Source organism: Martes martes (genome assembly GCF_963455335.1).
Source record: "Martes martes genome assembly, chromosome: 2".
Taxonomy (NCBI): Eukaryota; Metazoa; Chordata; class Mammalia; order Carnivora; family Mustelidae; genus Martes; species Martes martes.
In genome coordinates this window covers 189,724,115-189,729,664 of record NC_137889.1, presented here as the reverse complement: position 1 = coordinate 189,729,664, position 5,550 = coordinate 189,724,115, and the positions used below count along the sequence as shown (strand labels likewise).

General features: G+C 37.3%; 1 pseudogene across 1 annotated transcript; it reads right to left on the bottom strand.

Annotated features, from left to right (window-relative positions):
* Positions 1-3,005: 3,005 nt before the first annotated feature.
* On the bottom strand, positions 3,006-3,912 carry LOC308359714 (nucleoside diphosphate kinase A-like; annotated as a pseudogene). The gene is made up of 2 exons: positions 3,787-3,912; positions 3,006-3,337 (listed from the first exon to the last, which is right to left on the bottom strand). The product of its transcript is annotated as a nucleoside diphosphate kinase A-like (transcript).
* Positions 3,913-5,550: the final 1,638 nt, after the last annotated feature.

The window sequence follows — 5,550 nt, the reverse complement described above, 5'->3', positions numbered from 1 at the left end:
AATATATCAACCATTGTAATATATAACTTAGAAAAATCTTCTAGACATTGTTAAATCCTCCATGAAGTGTTAGAAAGGCTAACTATTATCTGTTTTCAGTGAAGATGCTCAAGATGCTCCAGTATATTTATTTTTTCATATGATGGAAATGAAATCAAAGAAGGGGAGATAATTTTTTAATTCTTTCTATTATATCCTATAGCATCAGTAGGTTTTAGGTACTGAATGTGTAATAAATGACAGAGATTCTGAAAGGTGAAGATTACAATATTGTCATCATTGTACTCGAAAGTGATTTGACAAGAAAAAGTTACTGTGACACATTCCAAATGCTGTCATTCAAAATTGGAAACAAATATTGAATCCACTCACATTTTTGTAGAAATGGTTGATGGGAACACTAAGTATATTTAAATAAGTTGTGACATTTTCTCTTCAGCCTTGGCCTCTTTGCAAAGCTCTCAATTCTTATATTTAAGTACCTACTGGAAATCTTTAAAGGAATTCAACATTAAAATTTCCCAAACTAAAAGTTTGATTTAATTCTAATACCACCAGCACTACCAACTCTGGTCTTTCTCCATGGTGTTCCATTTCCATAAATAGCACGATAATTCACTGTGTTGTCCATTGTCCTTGAAACCTCCCTCTGAGTAATTCTCAACTCCAATTAATCCATCATCAATGATGATTGTAGTTCCAAATATATCTATATTTGGACTATTCCTTGGTTCATTTCCATCTTATATTCCATAAGAATAAAAACAAGTATAGGAAGAAAGACTTACAGAGTTATGCTGTATATTAGTTAATTGATTTATTTATATTTTTATAATGATTTGATATTTCTATGCACTGTAAAATGTTAAATGTTTCTTTTCTTTCTTTAAGTTTTTATTTCAATTCCAGTCATTTAACATACAATGTAATATTAGTTTCAACTGTACAATATTATGATTCAATACTTTATGAAACAACCAGTGCTCATCACAAGTGTCCTCCTTAATCCCCATCACCTATTTAACCCATCGTCCCACCTACCTACTCTCTGGTAACCATCAGTTTGTTCTCTATGGTTAAGAGTCTGTTTCCTGGGGTGTCTGGGTGGCTCAGTGGGTTAAGCCTCTGCCTTTGGCTCAGGTCATGATCTCAGGGTCCTGGAAGTGAGCCCCACATCGGGCTCTCTGCTCAGCAGGGGGCCTGCTCCCCCCACTCTCTCTCTGCCTGCCTCTCTGCCTACTTTGTGATTTCTCTGTCAAATAAATAATTTTTTATTTAAAAGAAGAGTCTGTTTCTTGGTTTTCCCCTATCTGACTTCTTTTTTCCCTTTTGTTCATTTGTTTTACATCTTAAATTCCACATATAAGTGAAATCATAGATATTTGTCTTTCTCCAACTGACTTATTTAAAATTATGTTTGTGATTATTGGATTTTTTAAATTGAAATTGCCATTGTAATTCTCTATTTAGGTATATGTTTAGGTACATGTTTATATTTTAAAAACTGATTTGTATATATGTATTTTCTCTTAAAGAAGAACCCTCTGAGTTGTGTGGGCTTTATGAATAAGCTCAGAGTTAATGAGGACTCATTCCAATTTTGGCTCTCCAAATCTTCCCGAAAGATGGATATATTAGCAGGCATTCTCTGGAACACTCACAAGAGGCTCTGCGCTTCCATAACTTGGGTAGATTGGAATAATATTGGCAAAGAAAGCAAGCATAGGTTCAATGACAGCTTTCCAGAATCTATGAGGTATATCAGATAACCATATACACACACACACACACACACACACACACACACACAAGAAAAGTAGGTTCTCTTACTCACTATATAGTTGTCACTAGGAATAGACTGAAAAGCCAAATACTGTATTTCTCAGTATTCCTTGATTCTAGGGTTGCCATGTGACTTTTACCTGCTAACGAAATATAACCAGCAGGAGAGAATGTCACTCTCTGGCTTAAGACATTTAAATAGTTAATGAAACTTTTTGTCATATTCCCCTTACCTGCAAAATTAGCAAGATCCCACATGTGTTATAGTCAAAATACAGAAGGAAAGTGAGACACTAAATCACCATGTGGTGCAAAGTACCTGAGTAAATAAAGATGCTAACTACCACATTCTTTTTGAAGAGTTCTTTGAATCTCTTGGCCATTAGAAGTATAGAAACAATGTTCACTAAGTGTTGAAAACAGAGCCTGTTAGAAAGTAGCCATTTCAAAAATAAAGTTAGCTATGTTTAAATATTCTTTTTTACATAATCTTTAGAACATTATTCCTGATTTCTGTTTGTTTGTTTGTTTTTCTCTAAACAGGTTTTATTTCCTAACTGCACTTTTAGGTTATACCAAAATTGAGATACAGTCCAGAGTTCCCATATATGCTTTACCCTGACACACACACAGTCTACCCCATTATTAATATCCTGTACCAGAGTGGTACAATTGTTACAAAATTGATGAATCTGCATGACAGGTCATTCTCAGCTAAAGTTTAGAGTTTACATGAGGTTTTACTCTTGATTTTGTACATCTTATGGGTCCAGACACACTTAAAATGATGTGTATCATCAGTACAGTATCATGCAGAACGGTTTCACTACCCTAAAAATCTCTGCATTCTACTGATTCATCCAACCCTTCTCCCTAAGCTCTGGCAACCATTGGTATTTCTACTATTGCCATAGTTTTGCCTTTCATAATATGACATAGAGTTGCAATTATGTAGTATGTAGACTTTTCAGATTAGCTTCTTTCACTTAATAATGTGAATTTAAGTTTTCCTCTTTTCTTTTTTTTTTAATTTTCTTTTGGGATGAAACATTTTAATATGGTGATAGCACATAATACTGTATGAGGAGCACTCCCAGCTCCAAGAGTTCCCCTCCAAGTTATAAGGAAGTTCTCAGAAATAAGTGGATTTGCAAGAGCCTGGCCCCATGCTCAGGCGAGGGAGAGGGAATGGAATGAACAAAACACTGAGGTCTGCTTTCTCCTCACTCATAGATCCAGCTCTGAGCACAGCTCTTGTAATCCACCAGCTCTTCAGGCTGGAACTACAAGCCAATCTCCTTCTCTGCACTCTCCAAAGAGTTGCTGCCATGGATAATGTTCTGCCAACCTGGATGCAAAAGTCCCCATGGATGGTCCCAGGCTTAGAGTCCATAGGTTTGGTCCCCCTGAGCATCACTCGGCCTGTCTTCATCACCTTTAGGCCCTCCCAGACCATGGAAACCCCAGGCCCTGATTGCATGGACTTCACCAAGCTAGCAAAGAGTGGACGGTCCTTCAGGTCAATGTAGTGCTCCTTGAGAAGGTCTTTGGAAGCCTGAGATGGGGTCCGTGATCAAAGGAGCGAGAATGATGCAAGTTGAAAGTTAGGCAAAGCTTTATTTTCATGCCAGCATCAGGAACCACACTGACCGGTCAGGGCTGCCTCCGAAGAGGGTGACCAACCTCGATCTTACAGGCTAGTTTTTATAGGGCATAACCACAGACCTCAACATATGTGGCTTTAGCTGATTGGATGTTTTCACCTGTCTTGGCTTGTTACGGTGTGTATTCTTGGAATAGTCAGCCGGAACCAATACTAGGAACTGCTGGGATGTTTGGAACGGCTGGGGCATGCTGGGGCGTTTAGAACTGCTGGGGCGTTTATTCCTGGAATGAAGTCCGTAGATGTAAACAACAATATGCCTACCCAGGTAATATGGAGTCGCTTTGGCCAAGCGGGCCCTGGTGGGTAAACAGGTTTTAACATTAACCTAGCCCCAACACCTGAATTTATTTCATAGCAATGAGGCAGAATCCCTTTTGCTCAAAAGGCTTGAAGATCTCTCCCACGAAGTTGCACTGCACCCCATGAGGCTTGATGGCAATGAAGATGCATTCATTGTTGACCATGGTCCCCTCCAGTTGGTGCCTCCCCAAGTCTTTTCATGCCTTGATATCTCATTTTTTTAAGCATTGAATAATACTCCATTTTATGAATATACCAGTTTATCCATTCACCCACTGAAGAACATCTTGGTTGTTTCAAAGTTTTGGCAGTTATGAATAAAGCAACTATAAACACCCATATGCAGGTTTTGTATGTACATGAGTTTTCAGTTAATTTAAGTAAATATCAAGCAGTGCAATTGCTGAATTGTATGGTAAGAGAATGTTTAGTTGTGTAAGAAATTGACAAATTATCTCCTAAAGTGGATATAACATTTTGCATTCCCACCAGCAATGAGACGTCTACTGTTCCACATCCTTGCTAGCATTCGTTTTTGTAAGTGTACCAGATTTTGGCCATTCCAAAAGATGTGTAGGGGAATTTCATGTTTGTTTGTTTCTTTCTTTCTTTTAATTTGTGCTTTCTTGATGACATATCATATGGAGTGTCTTTGCACGTGTTTATTTGCTATCAGTATATATATATATATATATATTTTTTTTTTAAGATTTTATCCATTCATTTGACAGAGAGAGAGAGATCACAAGCAGGCAGAGCAGCAGGCAGAGATAGAGTGGGAAGCAGGCGCCCCACCGAGCAGAGAGCCTGATGCGGGGCTTGATCCCAGGACTCTGAGATCATGACCTGAGCCGAAGGCAGAGGCTCAACCCACTGAGCCACACAGGTGCCCCAATCAGTATATATTCTTTAGTAATGTATCTGTTTAGAGTTTTGATAGTTCTTTATATATTTTGGATAAAAGTCTTTTATCACATGTCCTTGCATATATATATATTCCACACCCCCCCCCGCCCCCGTCTGTGGTTTGTCTTCTCATTCTCTTGAGAGTGTTTTTTTTGCAGGACAGAAGTTTTTAACTTTAATGAAGTCCAGCTTATCCATTATTTCTATTTTTTTTTTTTAAGATTTTATTTATTTGACAAGAAGAGAGACAGAGAGAGTACAAGTAGGCAGAGTAGTAGGCAGAGGGAGAGGGAGAAGCAGGCTCCTAACCAAGCAAAGAGCCCAATACAGGGCTCAATCCCAGGAATCTGGGATCAAGACCTGAGCCAAAGGCTAATGCTTAACTGCTGAAACACCCAGGTGTCCTGTTATCCACTATTTGTAAAAATTTTGAACATACCATAGTCACCAAGATTTTCTCCTGTGTTATTTTCTAGAAGTTTTATTTATTTATTTATTTATTTATTTATTTATTTATTGTAATCTTACATTTAGGTATAATAAATAATTTTTGTGAAGGTTATAAATCTGTGCTTAAATTCTTTTTTTTCTTTCTTTCTTTTTTTTTTTTTTTTTTACATGTGGATGTCTCAATGTTCCAGCACTATTTGTTAAAAAGACTATTTTTGCTCCCTTGTATTGTATTTACTCCGTTGTTAAAAAATCACTTGACTTTACTTGTGTGGGCCTATTTCTGGGCTCTGTATTCTTTTCCATTAATCTATTCACCTGTTATTTTGTCAATACCACACATTTTTTATTATGGTAGCTCTATAGAAATTTTGAAGTAAGGAAGGATCTGTTCTGTGACTTTGATCTTTTTCTTCAATATTGTGTGAACTATCGTGGGTCTTTTG